Consider the following 24,438-nt stretch of genomic DNA (forward strand, 5'->3'; position numbering starts at 1 on the left):
AGAAAGTTCCACCAAGGCTGAACTGTCCCACACACACATCCTTCGGATGAACGGGAACATTCACGCCTGTCCCAGCTGGCATGGCTGTTTCTGTCTCTCCTTTCTTTTCTGCTCTTTACTCGATTGGCTCCCATGAACGATTCGAGAGCCTTGACAATGCATCAGCATTGGTGTTACATGTTCCTTTCCGGTGACGCACCGTTAGATTGTAGCGCTGTAGTGAAAGCGCCCATCTTGCTAACTTGACCCCCTGCGGGGTGCTGCTTGTCAAATATGACAATGGGTTATGATCAGAGACAACATTCACCAGTGCTCCGAAAAGCCAGTAGTCAAATTTCTTTAGTGCCCAAATAATAGCAAAGGCTTCTCTCTCTATAGTCGACCAGCGCGCCTGTGTCGGGTTAAAGCGATGGCTAGCAAAAGCGATCGGCTTTTCTTTTCCGTCCGCTGACATTTGAGCTAAACAGGCACCGGCCGTCGTCGCTGACGCATCAGTGAATAGCCAGTACGGCTGATGAGGCTCAGGCCTGTTCATGGCGACAGCCTGACAGAGAGCTAATTTCAGACTTTCGAACGCGCACTGCGCTTCTTCCGACCATGGAATTGAATTAGGAACCCCTCGCCTTGTCAAAGCTGTAAGCGGGCTCGCCACGTCGGCGTAGTTTGAGACATAGTCCCGATAATACCCACAAAGCCCCAACAGACTTCGCAACTCCTTCTTTGTGTGAGGTGGCACAAGGCCTTCTATGGCAGCTATTTTCTCAGGGTCTGGTGCATGAGTTCCAGAGCCAACTATGTGTCCGAAATAGCGGATATGAGTTTGCGCTACCTGGCATTTTTCAGAGCTGGCTTTCAGCCCAGCATCACTTAGCAGTTTAAGCACTATGTCTACATGCTGCAGGTGTTCTTTCCAGGTATTTGAAAAGATTGCAATGTCATCTATGTATGCTGACGCATAAGCTTGGTGCGCAGCCAGCAATGAATTAACCATCCGTTGAAAGGTAGCCGCAGAGTTTTTCAGCCCAAATGGCATTACCTTCCATGCGTAGTGCCCATCATGTGTCACGAATGCCGTGAGATGTTCGCTTTGGGGTTCCATCGGTACCTGCCAGTATCCTCTCCTCAGATCAACGACTGTTATAAAATTCGAGTGACCAACTCTGAAGATCAGCTCCCGTGGATTGGTCATTGGAAAGGCATCTACCCTGGCCACGGCATTAAGCGTTCTATAATCGACGCAAATGCGCACTGACCCGTCTTTCTTACCAACACACACAACCGGGTGTGCAAATTCGCTCTCCACCGGATATATCAGGCCCAACTCAAGAAGCTCTTTCACTTACCTACTAACCTCTTTCTTTAGTAGTTCAGGGACTCTGTAAGGAAACGTCCTCTTTGGTTTACATCCTTCCTCCAGCTTGATGCGGTGCCGCCCTACCTGTGCCCTCCCAGGCTTTCCGTCAAAGACGCAGCGATGTTTCTCAAATACCGCCTCGATTTCCGTGCGCGCATCTGAACCCAAATGAGCTAGCTTATCTTCAGTTATTGGGTGCTCGCTCACTGAAGTGCATAGAGCTTGCGGCGCGTATTCCACCTCACCAAATTCTCCGTCTTCCTCGAACACTACCCCCACATGACTCACTCTAGCGTAGTACGGCCTGAGTCGGTTAGCGTGCACTACCGAAGTCTTTCTGTCATTTATTTGCAAGCGATACGAGTGTTCTCTCTCTCTCTCCCAATAACTGTGAAAGGACCCAACCATGTGGCGGCCATCTTGGTTGCCCGATCTGTGTGAAAGAGGAGTACTTGGTCTCCGACCTTAAATTCTTTAGTCCGTGCCCTCCTATTGTAAACTTCAGCATATTTGCTCTGGCGCTCGGTGCTTGTCAACTCAGCTACACTGGCGGCTAGTTCTAGTTGCTCCCGCAGCTGCTGCAAATACTTGGCAGGTTTCTCTCTCAGAGTTGAGGGCACCGCGATCTCACCCGTCCAAGTTTGCTGCAATATTGATAGGGGCCCATTTGGGTTTCTACCGTACAATAGCGTGAACGGCGCCACCCCGGTGGTATCATGCGGCACTTCGCGATAAGCCCACAGAACAAATGGGATGAGCTTGTCCCAGTTTCTTCAGTCCCGCTCCATTACATGATACAACATATTTTTGAGGACTCTGTTCCATCTCTCAACCACTCCATTGCTCTCAGGGTGTTCAGCAGTGGAGAACCTGGGTGAGCAACCCAGTTTTTCCAACATTAGCTGTGTCAGTTGAACTTTAAAGTTCGTGCCTTGGTCTGAACAGATCGTTTCCGGCACTCCAGTACGGCTGAAAATCTCCAGTAAAGCCTCGCATGTGGCCCTCGCTGTCAGGGATCGGAGCGGCACTACCTCAGGCCATCTCGTGCAAAGATCGACAAGACACAAAGCATATTTGTGGCCCCTCGCAGATGGCACCTCAATAGGCCCAATGATGTCCACATTGACCACCTGAAATGGATGCTCCGGTCGCGTAAGCGGCGTGATGGGGACTTTATCGCTTTGACGGCTATCTGAGCGTGTTTGACACTGGTGGCACGTCTGACAATGCCCAGCGATTTCCTTCTCCATTCCTGGCCAGAAGAAACTGTACTTTATCCGGAGCTTTGTCTTTTTCGGCCCTAAGTGTCCACCCCACAATGACTCATGCGCGAGCTGCAATACCTCATTGCGCTTTTCCTCTGGTAGGACCAGTTGTCTGACCTTGACTCCCGCTAAGGAATCCCAATGGTACAAAAGTCCATCTGACACGAACATGCCAGCTTTACCGTTTCTCGCATCATTCCAGGCCTTTTTCAGGCTTTCATCGGCAAGCTGAGCAGCTCGAAATTTCTCCCGCTGACTGGGCACCCTAGTGACATCTTGTATGAAACTATTCTCTTGCAATACGGGGATGTTGTCTGTCGTTTCTTCACAACTTAGGACGCAGTCTGGCTCAGTGTTATCGACTATTTCGATTGATCGAACTCCAACGGAATTGGCTACCCGCGGAATACTTTCTCGTCCAAACTCGTCTTTTTCCTGCGCCTGTAGTAGCTCTCAATCTTCCTTTGACAACAGGCAGTCAACCCCCTTTGCAAGTTCGTCTGTAACCGCGCACACCAGATCGATCCTCTGCGGTTGTATCACAGCCCCCGGGCGATGCATGCCTACGGGCAGCGTAGCTAAGTTAGCTGGAATGGTCTTTCCGAATGCCGACTCGATCTAGCCTTACAGTTCCCGATGGCTCCTGTAAAACGACGGGCAACATGTTTTTACGGACGACCGTTATCTCACTACCTGTGTCCAATACAGCTTCCGTTGCTATATCCCCGCACATGATAGGGATTAGGTCCAGCTTTGACCTCCCTGAGCTAGCATGTTGAGCTAAGACTTCTACTCTAGCGCTAAGCACCCGTTCTTGCTCTGGTAGAGGATCTTCAGTTACAACAGCAACCTTCTGTACCCTTTGTTTTTGCACAGTCGGTGCCTTCCCCTGTTGTTCTTTATTTGAAGCTTTCGGGCAGTCTCTGGCTAGGTGTCCCTGTATATGACACACGTGGCATTTTAAATTTGTCCTCTGCGGGCTAGCTAGTTTTGCTTGCTGCATCAATGAGGCTGTTGCGGCTGGCTTAGTTGCTCGTCCTTTCCCTTTAGCTTGTTCGAAAGTATCCAGCACTTTCGCCACCTCCACTGGCTTAAACCACTCTTCGCCCTCCCGCAAAAGAACATATTCAAGGGCTTCTGAGCTTAGACTGGCTTTCATACGGTCAGCGACCATAAGCTCCGTCATAGCTTCTTTTGTGTTTGCATTGCGAGATTGAAGGTTATAGGCTAAATAAGTTCTAGCGCGGGACGCGAACTGAGCCCAAGATTCCTCCTTTCGTTTAGATGCCTTTCACAACCTCCCCAAGTATTCAGCCGGCGTGAGCTTAAGTTCATCTAGTACCGCCTTCTTTACAGTCTCGTAATCCGTACATTCCTCATCGTTGAGGCTACGCAACAGATAACGGACCCGCTCAGTCAGCGCAGGCATGATCAAATGTACACGGCTGTGTTCTGGTACTTGAAAAGATGAAAACAACTTTTCAACCTCCTCAAACCATATCGGAACGTCAGCGTCACACGGCAACCGGTATGCCTTAAGCACTTTAGCACATTTCGCTATTCCATCCGTGATGTCACGGTGGCGATCGCTTCCTTCCGACACTGAAGGCGGCCTGCCCGACTGCTCAAGCTCCACTCTCCATAGAGCAATGCGCTCGCACTCTAGCTGTAGGCGCACCTTTTCCAGCTCCAGCTCCAGGCGTCTCACCGCCATGGCCTCTGGATCTGTCGTGCTCGGAGCCTGTGAAGCGCCTTGCGTCTGACTATCCATTTCAGTATCCGACGTCTCAGACTCGGTCTCTCCGATGCGTTGTAGTTCCTGCCGACTCTGACCCTCTCTTTGTTCAGATGCCGTATCAATGTTTACGTTGGCCTCACTCGCATTTGCTGTTCTGCGCGTGAACACCATTAACCTCATTGAACAACAGCCATGCCAACCTAGACAAAACGCAAGGAATCCCGCTCACGCGTTGCTGCTGGGGGCGCCGCCTGACGTCCTTGTCCAGATGAATTGCAACCCTTGCGGAATTCGCTGGTGGCCCTCTGATTCCTTGCGCCTGGCTCGCTGCTCGTTGCTCGTTGCGGGGCTTGCCGATCCTGTCGTGCTGCGCCACTAAAGTTTCGTTCGTTCTCCGTCCTCGCTTCACCGTTGGATCTTGAAGCTTCTCGGATGATGATCGGCAGTTATTGATCAAACGCAGGCAGGAAACGATGAAGTCAGATGTACAAGAAATATTTATAAGTAAACTTTTCTATATACATGGCAGGTAAAACAAATACATTACAAAGTTGAACAACTGAGAAACAAAGTCTCACTCTTCTACTGTCTCAATGACTGTTAGAGCCCAGGCTCGTTTTAACGTACATAGTACGGAGGCTCACTGATCTATCAGCAATCCTGATTTCAGCCAAGTCTGAGGGACAGCATGTCGTCCCGATTTTTATAGCACAAATATACAAAGAAAAAAAGGCGGTAGGGCCGTTGGCCCGTCCCACAGGTTCAGTTGCCAATCAGAGTCAACCGTTTGTTAAGCCACAACCCACAGGGATGGGCTTACTCTTAAAAATAAACATATTGGAAAACAAAGCTCTTTTCCTTCTTCGCCAAAACTCCGTTGCCCTCTCATTTCTCCGTAGTTAGTGACGGGCTCAGCAAAACACGCCAGGCCCGAACAAGTTATCGCTAGACCGTTTCAAATCCCAACGGCGTCTAGGCCGCAAATGTCTCGGAAGCAGGGGCATCGACACCACGAAGTGCCGCTGTACTCAAAGTTTGGCCGTGTGGGAGACGGATGGCCCTCCTTGTCCTTCAAACTTATTGTCTACAAGACAAAGTTCTCCGAGTGCGTGTTTCCAAGACGCCGTCGTCTGAATGCACTTTTTATGTGTGCACCGCATTCCTACAGCGTGCACGGTAAGCTGGCCTTCGACACCACACAGGCAGTCGCACCCAACAACAAGGCTGGCGATTGCGTTCCGGACGCGTAGAAGATTAGGTCCATGCTCACTGCATGCGGCACGGGGTCAGAGTTGCTAAGTCCTTCTTAACCTCGGCGGCGCCTCCAATTAGTCAGGCACTCGGGCGCCAGACCCACAATACCTTGTACAGCGGTCCGTTTCAAGGCTGGTCTGTGTGACCGTCGGCGGACTGCCAACACCATGCGCACAATACCGATTTCCCGGAATCGGCACTCCCCGCCTGGCGCCTGCCGCGACGCGTCACCCAACACCGCGCGGTCCGTGACCGCACACAGAAATGGTTGCCCCGCTGACATGGGGGGGGGGGAGCGAACCCCCTCTCTATACACACAGCACGTGGCCGATTCGTGACACATAAGAAAACGAACAATCAGAGCGACCTTACAGCGGCTAACCAAAACCTGCCAACAGTTGTTTTCACTGACTATTGTACGGAAAGGCACATCCGGTTTGTGCGTTTTTGCAGTGAAAAAAACCTCTAGTGCAAGCACCTTACATTGTTTTACATCTTTCACAATCTTGGTGAGGCGTGTATTTTCCAACAAAGAAATGGCTTTGCGTTTTACCTTCTGAGCTTTCTCATTTGCCAGAATGAAGTTCTTGTTGACAGCCTCAATGGCTTTTTTGCTGAAGACCGCAGTCGGAGCTATCACAAAACCGCCCTCTTTGTCACTCAGTAGCAGCTGAAGTTCATTGTCTCTAAAGAAAGATACTGTCCTTTTGATCACAGCTGTCGAAGGTGGCGCGCTCCCGGTGACGGTCCTACGAAGGCAGTCCCCCCCATCGAGGAGGCACCGCTCCTGGTCCTCTAGTTCTGCTTTCCTTGCGATGCGCCTGTTCAAAGCCAGTAGCTCATGTGCAGGAATTCTTGGTTCCGTGCTATACTTCGGCCCATTCTTTAACAATGCAACAACTTCATCAGGAAGCCTGACGTCACCGAGTACCTGGAAACCAGCGGTGACAGGTTGCGTTGTTTCCTTTCGGCGCGAGAGTCTGGACCGGAGGAATAGCAGCAGCTGTGTCCACCAGAATTCTGTAGTCTGAGTTGATAGACGTCTGTGGAAACGAAACTTCTCGGCCACAATAGGTGCATCGCGCGAGCGGCACACAGCTCTCAACCAGTCGTACAGAAGGCGTACCTGCCGCCAAATTTCAGAACGAAGAATACGACACATTCGCCGCACGTGACCGACGGAAGGCCTGACGTTCCCGAAGAGACTCGCCACGTCTTGAGGAACATGTCCATTCTTCATGCAGAACGTAAGCTTCCTTGCACGGCACACAGCAAAAGCTATGTGACTGACCAGAACAGCAGGATCAGGAGATGACACAGACACACAAATATCAGGGCCCACAGTAGAAGAAAGATAGTTCAGCACAATGCGTTGGCGGGCTAGTTGGTGCGAATCCATGAATACTTTGTTTAGCGCAAAACGACAGACACAAGAAAGACGACAGGACAAGGCGCTACTCTCAACTGACATCATTTTATTGCGTCACTACTTTATAGACCGCTCAAACTAGAGGGACATGCGCAGTGAGCACCATGTGGTGGAGTCACGAACATCCGAACCCAAGAGCGCACTCATGCGACAGAATCCAAAAACCAAATTCAGCGCTGTACAAGGTTAAGGAAGGCACACTAATGCACTGTGACCCCAATGACTGAATGAAAAATGCTTCCGATAACTCTCGGGCGGTGGTGTCACGGCTCATCTTAAAAATCGTGGTATCACGAAACAGGGGTTTGCAGTTGCATGTTTTACAATGCAGAGCCAAATTGGAACCTGTGCCTGTTGGTATGGATCGCTCATGTTCTCTAAGGCGCTCGTTAACACAGCGGCCTGACTGTCCTACATACACTTTGCCACATGACAAGGGAATCTTATAAACCACACCAACGCTGCAATCTACAAACTTCACGTGGTTCTTTTCACAAACAGGTTTTTTACTTGTTTTAGAAATACGGTTGCACAACATTGACAGTTTCTGAGGAGCGGAAAACACTGTCGGAATTTGGTATCTAGTGGCGACATTCTTTAGATTCTGAGCCACTCTGTGGCAATACGGCACAACTTCAGGCCTCTTCTTTTGTGTGATGCAGTTACTTTTGTGCCGCTTCCCTTTCAGTTTTTGAAGCAAAACCTCCGAGACTGACGTCACCACCACACTTGGGTAACCAGCAGCCTGCTGTGACAGCTGTGACAGCTGTCATCAAAAGGACAGTATCTTTAGAGACAATGAACTTCAGCTGCTACTGAGTGACAAAGAGGGCGGTTTTGTGATAGCTCCTTCTGCGGTCTTCAACAAAAAAGCCATTGAGGCTGTCAACAAGAACTTCATTCTGGCAAATGAGAAAGCTCAGAAGGTAAAACGCAAAGCCATTTCTTTGTTGGAAAATATAGGCCTCACCAAGATTGTGAAAGATGTAAAACAATGTAAGGTGCTTGCACTAGAGGTTTTTTTCACTGCAAAAACGCACAAACCGGATGTGCCTTTCCGTACAATAGTCAGTGAAAACAACTGTTGGCAGGTTTTGGTTAGCCGCTTTTTGCAAAAACAGTTGAAACATTTAACTATTGACGATCCTTATGGCATAAAGGACTCTTTCGATGTTGTTTCCTTTCTGGAAGACAACCATTCAGTAGCCGACATTTTTCTGTTGACGTCGAAGACCTTTACTATTCGATACCACATGATGAGCTATTTCGCAGTGTGATGACGTGCATCGAAGAAAACGGCGAGGTAGATTTTCGCAATGCGACCGGGTTGTCTTCGGAAAGTTTCATGTCTCTTCTTGAATTTCATTTAAGTGCAACTTTTATCCAGTTCGACAATAACCTTTTTATCCAGAAAAATGGTGTGTGTATTGGTTCATGTGTGGCGCCTGCTCTTTGTAATATTTTTTTATCGTTCGTCGACCGCGCTCTTAAGAGTGCCTTAAACAATGACTCGGTTCAGATTTTTAGATATGTTGACGATTTTCTTGTTGTGATAAAACAGACTAACAACGAATGCTCCGTGACGGTAGCTGATATTTTAACTATGTTCAATGACAATGGCAAAGGTTTAACTTTCACACATGAGCTATCTAGGGACGGTAAACTCCAGTTTTTAGATTTGCAGCTATCCTTACAAACAGGCCACGCCTGGTGGATGTACTCGCCACGTGCACGTAAGGAACTTTTACCTTACGCGTCTGCGCACTCAAAGGCTGTGAAACGCGCTATTGCTTTGATGTGTTTTGAATCTTCCTTAAAGAAATCTTGTCATCACTCTGCGAACAGGAGTTTCATTACACAGTTAAATAGGCTGCAGGCTGCTGGTTACCCAAGTGTGGTGGTAACGTCAGTCTCGGAGGTTTTGCTTCAAAAACTGAAAGGGAAGCGGCACAAAAGTAACTGCATCACACAAAAGAAGAGGCCTGAAGTTGTGCCATATTGCCACAGAGTGGCTCACAATCTAAAGAATGTCGCCACTAGATACCAAATTCCGATAGTGTTTTCCGCTCCTCAGAAACTGTCAATGTTGTGCAACCGTATTTCTAAAACAAGTAAAAAACCTGTTTGTGAAAAGAACCACGTGAAGTTTGTAGATTGCAGCGTTGGTGTGGTTTATAAGATTCCCTTGTCATGTGGCAAAGTGTATGTAGGACAGTCAGGCCGCTGTGTTAACGAGCGCCTTAGAGAATATGAGCGATCCATACCAACAGGCAGAGGTTCCAATTTGGCTCTGCATTGTAAAACATGCAAGTGCAAACCCCTGTTTCGTGATACCACGATTTTTAAGATGAGCCGTGACACCACCGCCCGAGAGTTATCGGAAGCATTTTTCATTCAGTCATTGTGGTCAAAGTGCATTAGTGTGTCTTCCTTAACCTTGTACAGCGCTGAATTTGGTTTTTTGGATTCTGTCGCATGAGTGCGCTCTTGGGTTCGGATGTTCGTGGCTCCACCACATGGTGCTCACTGCGCATGTCCCTCTAGTTTGAGCGGTCTATAAAGGAGTGACGCAATAAAATGATGTCAGTTGAGAGTAGCGCCTTGTCCTGTCGTCTTTCCTGTGTCCGTCGTTTTGCGCTAAACAAAGTATTCATGGATTCGCACCAACTAGCCCGCCAATGCATTGTGCTGTACAACGCAAGTCTGTGCGCATCATAGATGTCGTGACCGTACCACCGTTATCTTACCGTCTTCTTTCCGTCAGGTGCGACACAGAGTACGATGGGGAAGGTATTGCCAAGCAGATCATTACGCTTTTGCTCACTCAAGGTATCGCCACGCCCAGAAGTCTCGTCAAAGTAATGCATGGGCAGACAGAACTACTGCTGACAAATTTCAGCAAGTAACGACGGCACATTGAAAAAGGTGCAGCAGCTGCTTCCCTCGGCGAGATTGCGGAATTTGGCGAATGCTTTGCATTACAACAAGGAGAGCAAGACACCTTGGCACCGTTACCTGTTCTTGACGTGAGTGCGAGCTTATCACTAGTGGAAAGGCCTTGAGGACTTGCTTTACCACTTTCGCGATTGCGTTTCGTCGACATCCAGAGTTAGTCAGACGCCACTGACGAAATACTGGATTATCGCGGAGGAGACAGTGAGACCAATCCGACAAAACCCGTACCGTGTAGCACCAAAAGAACGCGAAGTGATCCAAGAGCAAGAGAAGAAAATGCTCGATGACGTTATCCAACCATCAAAAAGCCCGTGGGCATCGCCGGTAGTGATGGTCAAAAAGAAAGACGGCAGTCTACGTTTTTGTGTCGACTACCGTAAGCTGAACCGGGTGACAAAGAAAGACGTATACCCATTACCGCGCATCGACGATTCTCTCGACAGGCTGAGACACGCACGCTACTTCTCGTTGAGGGACCTCAAAAGTGGCTATTGGCAAATCGAGGTTGACGAGAGGGACAGAGAAAAGACTACTTTCGTAACGCCTGATGGGCTTTACAAATTTAATTTCCTGCCTTTCGATTTATGCTCAGCTCCAGCACCTTTTCAGTGACTCATGGATATGGTTCTGTCAGGCCTGAAGTGGAAGACATGCCTATGCCTCGACGATGTCGTAGTTTTTTCGGAAACGTTTGAGCAACACCTGGGACGGCTGCTGGCGGTTCTACAAACGATCCGGTCCGCCGGTTTAACTCTGAAATCAGAAAAGTGTCACCTTGGTTTCGAGGAACTGCAGTTCTTAGGTCATGTCGTGAGTCATCAAGGCGTCCGCCCTGACCCCGACAAGGTCACGGCCGTCGCAATGTTTCCAACGCCAACGAATAAGAAGGCACTGAGGTGTTTCCTAGGTCTCTGCTCGTATTACTGAAGATTTATTGGCAATTTTTCACATATAGCTTCACCGTTAACGCGCCTTACACGAGAAGACGTTGCCTTCGTATGAGGCAAAGAAGAACAAGCAGCGTTTAATAATCTCCGGCAGCGCCTGCAAACACCTCCTGTTCTGGCTCACTTTGACGAGGACTCTCCTACCATGATTCATACGGACGCTAGTAACGTAGGTCTAGGCGCTGTGCTCGTATAATGGCAAGACTCAGTCGAGAGAGTCATTGCATATGCAAGCAGGACGATCTCACCTGCCGAGGCTAATTGCTCAACATCAGAAAGGAATGCCTTGCGGTGGTATGGGCAGTTATGAAGCTTCGCCCGTACTCTATAGCCGTTCCTTTAGTGTTGTCAGTGATCATCACTCACTTTGCTGGCTGACGAACTTGAAGGATCCGTCCGGTCGACTAGCGCGTTGGAGCCTAAGGCTTCAAGAATTCTATATCACAGTGGTGTACATGTCCGGACGAAAGCACTCCGACGCCGACTGCCTTTCAAGCTCGCCGATTGAGCAGGTAATCAGAGAAGATGATGAACACATGGCTTTTATAGGTGTTCTAGACACGGCCCCGATTGCTCGTCAGCAGCGGGAAGACAGCGATCTGATTCCGCTTATTGAATTTTTAGAAGGCCGGATTACAAGCGCGCCCAAAACATTTGCAAGAAGCTTGACATCATTCTGCTTCCGTAAGGATGTTCTTTACAAGAACTTCTCTGCAAGCGGAAGCAGCCGCCTACTTGTTGTCCCAACGTGCCTTCGTCATGAGCTCTTACAAGCCTGCCACGATGAACCGACGTCTGGCCACTTCGGCTACGCGCGAACACTGGCCCGAGTCAAAGAGAAATATTACTGGCCAAGGATTGCCACCTTTGTGAAACATAACGTGCGAACGTGCCTCGATTGTCAGCGACGCAAATCACCATATATGAAACCAGCTTGGCTACTACAACCAGTCCCCGTGCCCACGACCCCATTTGCCCAAATCGGGATGGACCTTCTCGGACCATTCCCGACTTCCAATACTGGCAATAGGTGGGTAATAGTTGCCACCGATTACCTGACACGCTATGAAGAAACCAAGGCCCTTCCAAGTGGCACCGCAGTCGAAGCAGCGCGATTCTTTATTGAAAATGTGGTCCTGAGGTATGGTGCACCAGCGGTGATAATAACGGACAGAGGGACTGCCTTTACGGCTGCTCTTCTTAAGACAGTGCTTAGCCTCAGCGGCACGACTCACCGAAACACCACAGCCTATCACCCGCAAACGAACGGACTAACAGAACGCTTGAACAAGACTATCGCCGACATGCTGAGTATGTACGTAAGCGTGGAACAGAAAAATTGGGATGACATTATACCGTACATCACATTCGCGTAGAACGCTGCTCAACAGGAAACAACGCGAAAGACACCATTTAGCCTTCTTGATGGCCGTGAAGTGACGACGACGCTCGATGCGATGTTGCCACATGACTGCGGTGATACAGGCACGGGCGCTGAAGCTCAACGTGCTGAAGAAGCGAGGCAACTCGCCCGCGTCAGAATGGTCCGACAACAGGACTACGACGCCGCTCGACGCTAGAATCTACGGCGCCGCTACATATCAGCCAGGCGACAAAGCATGGGTTTGGAGTTCCATCAGTTCTGTCGGCGTGGGCTTTCAGAAAAGCTACTCAGGCGGTACTTTGGTCCGTACAAGGTTTTACAGCGCCTCAGTGACCTGAACTATGAGGTTATCCCTGACAGTCCTGCTTCCTCCAGGGCGAGGCAGCGTCCACCAGAAGTTGTGCACATCGTGCGCATGAAGCCCTATTGTTCGCAATGAAGTGCCCACACCTCGTATGACACATTTTCCTGCCGCATCGGAACGATGCTCTCTCTGCAAATGTCGCATCCAGTACGCGGCACGTAGAGAAAGACGAAGTTCTCGTGCATTGCATAAAAGAAAAAGAGGTCCCTGCGCGATCGTTTTTCAGTTGGCCGGCAATTAAAGTGTCCTGCCATTTTTTATCAGTTCCTGCTCCTTGTGAATCGTGACAATATAATCTAGGATTTTTACTGGAATGCAGGTTAATGATATGGGATGGTAATTATTGGGGGAACGTACATCACCATATTTATGCACAGGGACCACCTTCCCTATCTTCCAATCAGAGGGCAGCGCAGACAGCTGTAATGACTTCAAAAAGCTTTGACAGTATTACTGCAGAATAAACTTGAGTACACTTCAGAACTTTTGATGAGATACAACCTGGACCGGCCGATGAAAACACTTATGAGTTAACAATCAGCCTTTCAACACTAACTGCATCAATAGCGATGGAATCCATTGTTAAGAAATTGTTTTTTGGTATATGCGGAAATACTGTGGGGCTGCTTTTATGAAAATGAGTAACAAACACACTGTTCAGAACATTGCAGCATTCGCTTTGAACTATTGGAAGATTAGATTGGAATAATTGAATGTTTGTCCTTTTAGTACCATTAATAATGCTCCAAAATTTACGTGGGTTAGAACGCAATAGCAAAGGAAAAGGTTTATCAAAGAATTCCTTCTAGGCTTTTGAAAGCGCAGTACAGAATTCACTGTTAAATTTTTAATAACAAGACCAGCGGTCTGTTCTGGCTGTTAATCTTGCGCGTCGAAATGTCCGCTTCTTTTTGTTGCGCATGCGCTTTAACGTGGTAATAAACCACGGAGATCGACTACTTGATTAAACTTTTCTTTAAGGTGCGAAACAAAAAACAAAGCAACCAGTTTTCCTCAATCGATCGCTGATCAAAACCGGTGAAGAACCGATCAACAAAGACTTGCAATTCTTTATTCATCCCAGTAACGACTGCTTTACCGCAGTCTTGGATGACCCTAGTTTTTTTCTTGCTGGAAACCTCTGCCCGTAGAGTGAAGTGAATTATAGAGTGGTCGCTAATTCCCGGTGAATGAGTTAATCTGGAAGCTAAGTCTGGTGCAGTAGTAAGTAATAAATCTACAACTGGGGTATATAGCGCAAGAACGACACAAAGACGAAGCAGGAACATGGGACGAGCGCTCGTCCCGTGTTCCTGCTTCGTTCTGTTGTCGTTCTTGCGCTATGTATCTGTGATGCCCAATTGAGGACAAAGGTTCGTGTACTCAAAGGTTTTAACAGTTCTCTTAGGCGGCGTCTCCGAGAACATAATTAAGGACAAAGCCATTGGTTTCGAAAACGCACACAAACTTTTAATGGAACTAAAAAGAGGCTAAAATAAATAGAAGAAAATAGAAAACATAAAAGAAACACTGAAACAGACATCAGGGCAGTAAGAAACACACTTGTGGCTAGTACGAAGTTAACTAGTGCGGGTGTCCGGGCTTGTCACGATGGCAGGGACGCATAACAGTCTCGATGCGGAGACGTGGCGGCAAGTTGACGAAATGAGTTGCGCGGGTCTCACCAAAGGTCGGGGTGTGGGATGGGCGTAGAACGTATAGTCGGGGTGTGAGCTGGGCGTAGAACTCGGGTCCGTAGCCCGACTGTTCTCGTCCTGCCCACGGGCGCAGAAGCTTACTTGAGCAGCTGTCGGCGCGCTCGGGTAGACTGGCGACGCATAGGAACGGGCTGGCAGGAGGCCCCGGTCGGGTGAAGTCCTGGTGGCTCGGGTCCGGAACCCGACGGCCCGTCTTTAACTCCCGGTCCGGTGGCCGACCTTCTCCTGGCGTCGCTTCTTGGAACTCTCCCGGCGTCTCCCCGCGTCTCCCTTTTTCTCTAACTCTGGCCGATTCGTCGTTTTCTCATTGGTTGGTTGACGCTCCGTGGATTTTCCTAATTGGTTGGCTTTTCTTCTTTTAGTTGCTTTTCTTGCGCCGCGCGTTCACGAGCAGGACGCTCTTCGGCGTTGTCCTTTTTTCACTCCTTGTCATCTGCTCCTGACCGTCCCGACCACCGCACCATGTCGCGCACCACACAATTTACGATTGAACTACTAACACGCCCAAACTTCTTCCCTGTTAAATCTACAATATTAGCGGAAGTGGGAGTGATGCGAGTGGGAAGGGGAACTATATTGGTGAACAATATCGTCACAGTCTATAATGTGGGAAGGAGAGAGAGAGAGGATGGGAGAGAAAGAAAGGTGTTGGAAAGACAGAAAAGGTAACCAGGGAAAAAGAGGACACTGATGGTGGCAATGGAGACGATGAAGAAGAGCTTAGGTATTACGGTGCCCTACGCATGTTAGTGTGACATGATGCGCGTCACGTCGAACTTGTGTTGAGACGTTGTGTCGACGACTGCAACACAGTACCTGAGAGAAACAAGCAACATCCCGGAAAAAGAGAATGACAGACAGGTGGCGGAAAGCCGAAGAGGGGAAGGAAGAAAAAAGCGTGAGGCACGAGGCGGGAGAACGTGCGCTGCGAGGGGCTCGGAAAACTGGCGACAAGAAGGCGGTGCCTGTTCGTGGAGCGGAAAAAAAAAGCGTGCCTAGGCAGAACTAGGAGGCAGCCCTGCGCTTTCAAGGGAAGGGACTGTTCCGGGGATGTCCACGGACGACGGTCCACGGTCAAGCTGATCCTGGTGCATGGAGCCGACTGGCCGGTCAGTTGAGAGCACCCTGGCCTGTCGCACAACGCGGGCCCCGCTGACCGTTGCTGAGCGCTGCTCCTGCGCCCCCGCTCAACTGACGCTTCCCGAAGAGTGCGGCTACGACCCGTGCACCAACTCTTCCTAAGTGCTGATCCAGCACCCGGCCTTACTGACGTCTCCCAGAGAACGCAGCCGGGACCCGTTCATCGACCGTGCTGGTCGCGACTACCAAGCGTCGCGTTGAGGCCAGCGTCGACGATGGACCCTGCGGTTTATCCATGGCAGCATCCTCGGCAACGACCCGGACATGTGGGCCGACGCAATTTTTCTCGGTGGACCCGCGTTTGTACGATCATTCTGACTCTGACTTATGGTGTCGTTAATTTGCGTAGTGAAACGTGCAGAGCAACTCTATATAGCTGGGATCACGCCCTGCTTGTTGATTCTTGCCAGCTATAACGACGTTTTATTCTGAGTGCTCCTGCATGTGCTGTAAATATAGCTTATTCAATCTTATGAGAATGTGGTGAGAAAAGGTCGCATTTCGTCTGCGAACGGCTCTGTCTAATATTCGCACCAAGGTTGCCCTTGCGTGCATGATATTGTCACGTGGTCGTGACGTCAAAGAACGCAGTAGCAATACTGTGAAACACAAAACTAACTTTTATTGGGCGAACCTGTGCCCACAAAAGAGGCTACACTTATAGCACAACGATGGCGGCGAACACGGTCGGCGATCGTCGAAAATCTGATCAGCGGGTCAAGCGCGTCGGCTTTTATAGAGCAATCATCGAATGTTCGAGATTAAACGTTGGGACCCGCATGCCTTCTAAAATGTTCTACCCCATTCGTGTCAAGCGATGAAATCAGATAACACAACGTTCGGCGACAACAGACAGCGGATAGAAGCATCGATAACTTTCCAGAAACTTCGGATACATGCAGGCGCGTCCCGCGCTGTGCGATAACATTTGTTAGGCGGCAAAACTTGTCGCCCGATAAAGACTAGTACACGTGTCAATATGCTCCCAAGAACCTGCCATTACAGTTGGCTCCGCCATTAAAAGCCATCTGCAATTAGACGTACGCTTCTTCCATTCCTTCCCGTAACATCATTGGTGGAGTTGCGAAGTAATGCAAGACAGAGCTCCGCAGCGGACGTAACCTCGCCGCCATCTCATCTCAAGGAGAGTCTTCAACCATGGCCCCGTCGTCGCCACCGACGGTCATACTGGCCCAGCTTCGCGACCCTGGCATGCTTTTCGGGATTGACAACGTTGACGTCGATAACTGGGTGCAGAATTACGAACGGGTCAGCGCACAAAATAGGTGGGATAGCATGCTTATGCTGGCTAATATAATATTCTACCTAAAGAAAACAACATAGGTCTGGTTCGACACATAAAGAAGAGAGAGATTACAAGTTGGGACCAGTGCAAACAAAAGTTTAGAGATTTTTTCGGCAAACCTGACGGCCGCCAACGTGTTACTATGAAGAACCTTAGGACCCGTGCACAGACGTCCACTGAATCTTACGTGGCGTACATCCAGGACATCCTCGCTCTTTACCACAGGGTCGATAATAATATGGCAGAGGCAGACAAGGTCAGCCACGTTTTAAAAGGCATCGCGGGCGACGCGTTCAACCTTCTTGCTTACGAGTTCATAACAACGATCAATGAAATCATGAACGAATGTCACCGCTTTGAAGACGCGAAGACCCGCTGTATAGTTGAAGAGTTTACGCGTTTACCCAATACCGCAGCTTAATCGACGCGCGAAGACACTTGTCTACCACGTGAGCCCACCTCCTCTGAGAACGTCGTACGTATCGTCGGGCGAGAAACTGAAGCAACGTCTCCTGCCATGCCAGTGACGCCGTGCTTTGACAATTCCCGGCCGCTCGTGTCTCTCATTCAGTCGGTCATTCGCCAAGAACTTGCCAATGTGGGCCTTCCGTCCATCTGCCCCGCCAACCATGCATCCTGACTTTGCTTCGTCTACTGCCTCTGCGCCTGTTCACCGGAGCCAATATGGTCTATATAGGAGCTATCGCCATCCAGCCGAATGGGATACACATGATGATAGAGCCATCTGCTTTTATTGTGGACATGTGGGCGACATCTCTCTCTACTGGCGAAGTTCCTGGCCAGCCCACTCATGACCAAGCTTTCCCGCCTACCGCCGCTCCCCACTGAATCCTGATCCCACTGAATCCCACTGAATCTTGGATTTTGCCGGTTGGACCATGAGCAGCTCTGATTTCTGGGGAGCACAGCTCAGTCCGCACGACTTTGCGTACTCATGCACAGTCTTTCCCGCCCCCTGCAAGGATTCCTCCCTCCAGGCATCGGACCCGGCTCGGGCCGTCCACACCGTAACATCGTCGACGTAGAACGCGTGGTCCACGCCTTAGATTTGCTTGAGTAGATCGGGCAGGAACAGGAGGGCCAGATTGAAGAGCAGGGGCGACAAGACCGGTTACTGAGGGGTGCCCCTATCACCGTGCTCGACAGGGTCCGACTTCTTCCCTATCCTGATGGTTGCCGTTCGGTTTGACAGAAAATCTTTTATGTAGCCTTATGTCTTTCGGCCACACCTGGTCTTGTTGAGATTCTGCAACACGCTCGCGTGGGACACATTGTCAAACGCTCCCTTCAGGTCGAGGGCGAGTATACCGTGCGGCGCGTGCCTCGTTGCCGGCTTGACGACCAGTTCGTGGAGATGGATCATCACGTCTTCGATGCTGAGATGTCGCCTGGAGCCGTACATTGTCTCCGGCATCTGATCCGTTTCTTCAAGGTGCTTCTGCAGCCGGCGAAGGACCATGCCCTCCAGCACCTTCCCCACGCTGGACGTGAGGGAGATGGGCCGCATGTTGTCTATCATGAAGGCCTTGCCGGGCTTTGGAATGAAGCGGACCTCGGCGTTCTTCCATTCCTTCAACAACCGTGAGCTCTCCCAGGCTTCGTTGATGTGCTCTAGGAGGCCGCGGGCCGCTGTACTGCTCATGTTACGGAGTAGTTTGTGAGTTATGGCGTCCCTGCCGGGTGCACTTCTCTTGTTACATGCATCTATCTCTGTCCACAGTTCCGTCATGGTAAACGGCCGGTCCAGCTGTTCGTTGTCGGGCCCTTTGTACCCCTCATGCTCCGGGTACTGGCCCTTCTCTGTCTTTAGAAACTTCGCCTTCAGGTCTTCCAGGAGCCTGCGGCCATCTCCCTTGTACGTGTTCAATACTTTGGTGAGACTGCGATTGGTCGCTGTTTTGCAACTCAACGGGTCGATCAGATGCCTCAAGAGAGACCACGTCTTCCACGTCGAGAGCTTGCCCTGCGGGCCTTCGCAGGTCTTCAGCCAATTTTCCCTACATAGTTTGACCGCGCCCTCGGCGATCTGTTGGTTCAAGAGTGCTATGCGCTTGGCCAGCTTTCTGTTGTGTCTCTGACGCTTTCACGGCAGCGTTAACGAGTGCCGGGCCGCCCACATGGGGGTCAGTCTGAGATCCATGTACGGTGTTTGCGACGTCATTGCGATTTCTTGGGTAAATTTTTGGAGGGCCGTCTTCTGGTTCTTCGCCCATTCGTTGTAGGTCTATTGTGTTTCAGCTTGTCCCGATTCTTCCTCGGACGCCTCTTCTTGTTCTTGGACATCTTGTCGATTCGTCAGGCATTCGCCTCGACCCCGCTGAAGTTCATGCTTTGCAATATTTACCCTTACCAACTTGTGCTAAAGATGTTCGAAGCTTTATTGGCTTTTGCTCTTCCGCACGTTTGTGGAAAATTTCGCCCACGTTGCCCGTCCCCTGACTGACCTCCTCAAGAAAGATGTTTCTGGTAAGGCTGTGAACAAGCGTCTGCTTTCTCGCAACTCATCACGCTACTCACGACGCCTCCTGTTCTCCTCCATTTTGACGCCTCCGCTCCGACAGAAATCCGCACTGACGCCAGTGGCAACGGCATCGGCGCAAATTTAGCTCAACGCCAATGTGGGCACAACCGCGTTATTGCCTTCGCCAGCTGCCTCCTCTCTCGAACCGGGCGCAATTACTCCATTACCGAGCGCGAGTGTCTCGCCCCAATTTGGGCGGTGGGCATGTTCCGACCCTACATATATGGTCGACCTTTTACAGCTACAACCGACCACCACGCCTTTTGTTGGCTTTCCTTCCTCAAGGATCCCACCGGACGCCTCGGTCGCTGGGCGGTATGGCTGCAGGAATACACATACACTGTAGTCTACAAGTCGAGTCGTCAACGTCAGAACGCCGACTACTTGCCTCGTCATCCTGTCGATGCACCAGATGGTTTAGTGGATGTCACACTGCTCTGCGTTCTTTCCCTCTCCGCCTTGAAACACATTGGTGCTTAACAACGACCCGATGAATAGTTATGGCAGCTTATGGAACGCCTGCTCTCTGATCCACCTGACCCATCCCTTCACATGTTTGCGCTACAGAATGACATTAGGTATCGCCGCAACGTGCACCCCGACGGGCCCGAGCTCCTAAGCGTCATTGCGTCTAATCTTCGGCAAACTGTACTCCAGCAACTGCACGACGTTCCCATCGCTGGACACGTTGGCGTCTCTCGGACCTATGAGCGAATTTGGCGACGGTTTTTATCTGGCCCCGTCTCGGCCGTTCAGTCGGGCTCTATGTTACCGCATGTGAGTCGTGTCAACGCCGGAAAAGACCAGCTGTGCATCCTGCTGGTCTGCTGGAGTCTTTGGATGTACCGACCGACCCTTTCTTTCGCGTTGGCGTTGATCTTTCCGTTCCATTACATATATCAAATGACGGAAATAGGTGACTTGCTGTCGCAACGGACTATAGAACCCGCTATGCCCTTACTAGAGCCCTACCGACTAATTGCACTACAGACGTCGGTGACTTCTTGTTCCACGACGTTATCTTACACCACGCTGCACCTCGTCAACTTCTCACCGATAGCGGAAGATACTTTCTTGCCAGGGTCATCGACGACTTAATTCGATCATGTGCTACTAAACAGAAGCTTACTACCGCTTACCATTCTCAAACTAACGGTTTTACCGAACGCCTGAACCGCACGATTGCGTGCTAGGAATTTTTGTTTCCTCCGATCATCGCGACTAGGACAGTGCTCTACCATTTGTAACGTTCACCTACAATAGCTCGAGCCACACCACAGCTGGCTACTCACCCTTCAATTTCTTACTCGGCTGTGATCCGCCTTTGCCTTTCGAGACTTCCTTTCGACCACACTCGACTCGCCGATAGAGTACACTCGGGATGTCATAGCCACAGCGACTCGAATAGGCCAGATTGCCCGCATTCGTCTTTCTGCTTCACAGACACGCCAGAAAGGCCGTTACGACCAGCGCCATCACGACGTGGAATACGAACCAGGTGCTCTTGTGCTAGTTTGGTCTCTGACAGAGTACACTCGGGATGTCATAGCCACAGCGACCCAAGCACGCCAGATTGCCCGCATTCGTCTTTCTGCTTCCCCGACACGCCAGAAGTTCCGTTACGAGCAGCGCCATCATGACGTGGAATACGAACCAGGTGTTCTTGTGCCAGTTTGGTCTCCAACTAGGCGTGTTGGTCTTTCAGAAAAACTCCTCTTGCGATACTACGGCCCTTACCGCATCGTCCGCCAGGGGGACCCTGTCACATATGAAGTGTCTCCACTGGATGCCACCGTGCCTTCACCTCTCTGTGTATCCACGTCAGCCGTCTCAAACCGCACCTTCCTCGGACCAATGAGCCGCACCAATAAGGTGCTTTTTCCGAAGCGGGTGATGTCACAATCTGTCATGTGGAAAAAGAGGACGCTGATGGTGACCTTGGAGAGGACAAAGAAGAGTGTAGGTTTTTGTTTTCGCTGCTCTACGCATGTTCGCTCCGCCGTTAAAGGCCATCTGTAAATAGACGCATGCTTTTTCCCTTCCTACCCGTAAGAATATGAATATAGGCTCTGAACGGGAGAGTAGCCACGAGAGAATCGTGGCGCCACGTGCGTCCTCTCGAGGGCTGACCGAGGTCAACAATGCTTAGCATCCGTTGAGGATTCGCGTATTCAGCATACCTTGGATTTGAGGTTCCGCGCACTTCTTGTCATTTCCACGATCACCAACAGAGTACGAAGAGATTGATTGCATTGTACTCTTGTTTTACGGTGAAGCTCCACATGGCTACTCCGGCAAATTTTCTGAGTCCGTGCGTGCGAACCATCAAATTTCAAAGAAAAATTTGTCTCCAGAGCTAGCGTACAAGAGACTCCAATATTGAAGGTTCAATAATTAGCCTAAATGTCAAAACGTATGATGGACTGCCCATTGCTCATTCTAGCGCGCTCGTCGCAACTGCCATGTTCAGGGATTGGTGACCCATTGTTCTCGGCGCGGCGCTCGTTCGCCGCCGCTAGGGGGCGCGCTGCTATAGCAATCGTGTCCGTGCGAAGGCCTTAATAAACGTACACATATGTCCAATGTGTGTTCTTCTATAGAGTGACGTCACTATCGCCTACCGACCTTATTGGCAATTGTTCTTGAGCGACTCCATGGAGTGGAGGCATATCGCGCACACGGAAGAGGATCAACGTGACCTTCTTGAACGACAACGGGAACGACAGCGAGAATGGGTGAACCGGCGGCGGGAAGCCGCTAAGGCCGATCGTGTGTCCATCGATGTGTGCCGACCGACGAAGACCCGCAGCGTGCCCGTCAAAAACGTCCAGCTTCGCTGGTCGGCCTTCTTCACAGAGTGGAAGGGCCGATGAATTTTCTTAATTCTTAATTCGATGGTAGTGTTCTTGAGCGAGCAAAAACAGCCTGAGCCTAAAGCCATATCTTATTCTTCCTGAAGTTTATACTAGGTCTCGCTGAACAATAACCGACACAGTGTGGCGTCTCAAACAGGTATGCATTAAGGGAGAACAATCCAGTTACAAGTTCTATAGTCGTACCGCGCATATTTCTAGCCTTTTTTGGTGGGCTGCCCTGGAGATAATGAAGTAAAAAATTGTGGGACGATATGTGTCCGGGCAGCTGTTCGCCTAATGTTGCATATGTATGTATGTATGACGTAGTAGTTCTGCGGAAACCCGCAAAGTGGAGAGAAGTAATGAATAAAGAGAAAATCAGACATCCACCCGTTCGTAGCAGTTGCTACAAAGGAAACCCATACGGGTTCCTCGAGAGAAAAGCCTCATAGATGAAGAAAAATTCGTCCTGGTCCGGGACTCGAACCCGGGACCACCGCCTTTCCAGGGCAGCCGCTCTACCATCTGAGCTAACCAGGCGGCTGGCAGATGGCAGGACGAAGTCGAATTTGTCGACAACACGAAGCAAAGGCAAGTGTAGGCAAGTGTTCCTTTGCAGCAACTGCTACGAACGGGTGGATGTCTGATTTTCCCTTTATTCGTATGTATGTATGTATGTATGTATGTATGTATGTATGTATGTATGTATGTATGTATGTATGTATGTATGTATGTATGTATGTATGTATGTATGTATGTATGTATGTATGTATGTATGTATGCATGTGTGTGTATGTATGTATGTATATAATATGTTATATATTTGAATACATCTTCATAAGACGTTTTTATTCACCCATATTCCATCTTCCAACGAAGTTTACTCCCTATAACCAAACGAAGAAAAGCAAGAACAGACGACAAACTGTTCCAAAGCGAGCGTGAATCTTGTCTGCCCTCCAGCCTTAGTGGCGAGCCGATACTCTTTGCGTTTTCAAGATGTCCTGGCTCGCCGAGAACGATCTCAATCCGAAGGCACAATATACCGGCATTCCCATGCATACCACAGTGCAGCAGCGGTATATTTGCCTCTAGGTAATATAGTGAGAAACTATGCTGCAGCCTATTCGGGAGCATGGCACAGCGTCGGAACAGTGAGAGCACATGCTGCGCTATCCTTATCCTCGGTTTGTTATAAAGGAGAGCAAAAAAAGCAGAGTGATTCACCCCCCTCCACGCCTACGCTCGAAGCCAGCGTGCACCAAGGCGGATGTGCTATGGCAGCGCCGCGCTAGCAGCGAGCTACCGCGCCTCAGCCGGGCGGGGTGGCCTGGGAAATTTCACCACCCCTGAACTCGAGCCAAGTAATGAGATGAGCATCTATATTTAATTTGCTTAGCTTGAAGGGTAGTAGTTTGTGACGGAGCTGATCAAACGCTTTCAAGCAACCGAGAAAAATGCAGTCAGCCATTGAAGAACGGTATAAAATTCGATGAAGTTCGTGAGTGAAGGGAAAGAGTTTCGCAAGAAAGCGATTTACGAAAACCGTGCTGTGCCAGAGAAAAGAACGAGACGGAGTAAAAAAAAAACTTAGTTAAACGCGATGACAGTATATGTTCGAACATTTTGCAGGGGATGCTAGTTATTGAAATGAGGCGGTAGTTGATAGGTAAATGCTCGTTACAGGACTCGGGGAGTGGAATAGCCTTCCCGATTGTCCAGTCTGTAGGAAGACAGTTACTGTCGAGTGAATGCTGAACATTTTTGGGGGGAAGAATGAGGGATAAGTACAGGGAGCACTTTTTAAAAACTTTGCATTAATGAGGTCGGTACCAGGGCTAGATAATATCTTAACAGCGTCGATTATTTTAGTTGGGCCAAGTGATTCAATAGTTACTCGGTCCTCAGCACACAGGTGATGGGAACATTGGAAGGGGGGATTAGTAGTAGTAACAAAATTATTTGAAAATGTGTTGATAAGAATGGATGGACAGTCATCGCCCGGTATAAGTTACAAGGCTGGTAGTGTCCTAAGCAGGAGGGTTGATTACGTGCCAAAATGTTTAGGGGTCATTGATCAACATGGAGGTCAGCGTCACATTTAGGAAGCTATTTTTCGCTAGCTTTAAAGCATCTACCTAAGCCTGACTGGCATTGTTGTACACGTTTCAGGGAACTTCTGATGTG

General features: G+C 49.7%; 1 protein-coding gene and 1 non-coding gene across 2 annotated transcripts in view; one reads left to right on the forward strand and one right to left on the reverse strand.

Moving 5' to 3' along the window:
* The window catches only part of LOC139057015 (uncharacterized), a 218,104-nt gene that overhangs the window by 190,437 nt on the left and 3,229 nt on the right, over window positions 1–24,438 (forward strand). The window lies entirely within an intron of this gene.
* On the reverse strand, window positions 22,717–22,791 carry TRNAS-GGA (transfer RNA serine (anticodon GGA)). The gene has a single exon. It is a non-coding gene; the product is annotated as a tRNA-Ser (tRNA).

Source organism: Dermacentor albipictus, chromosome 3 (genome assembly GCF_038994185.2).
Source record: "Dermacentor albipictus isolate Rhodes 1998 colony chromosome 3, USDA_Dalb.pri_finalv2, whole genome shotgun sequence".
Lineage (NCBI taxonomy): Eukaryota > Metazoa > Arthropoda > Arachnida > Ixodida > Ixodidae > Dermacentor > Dermacentor albipictus.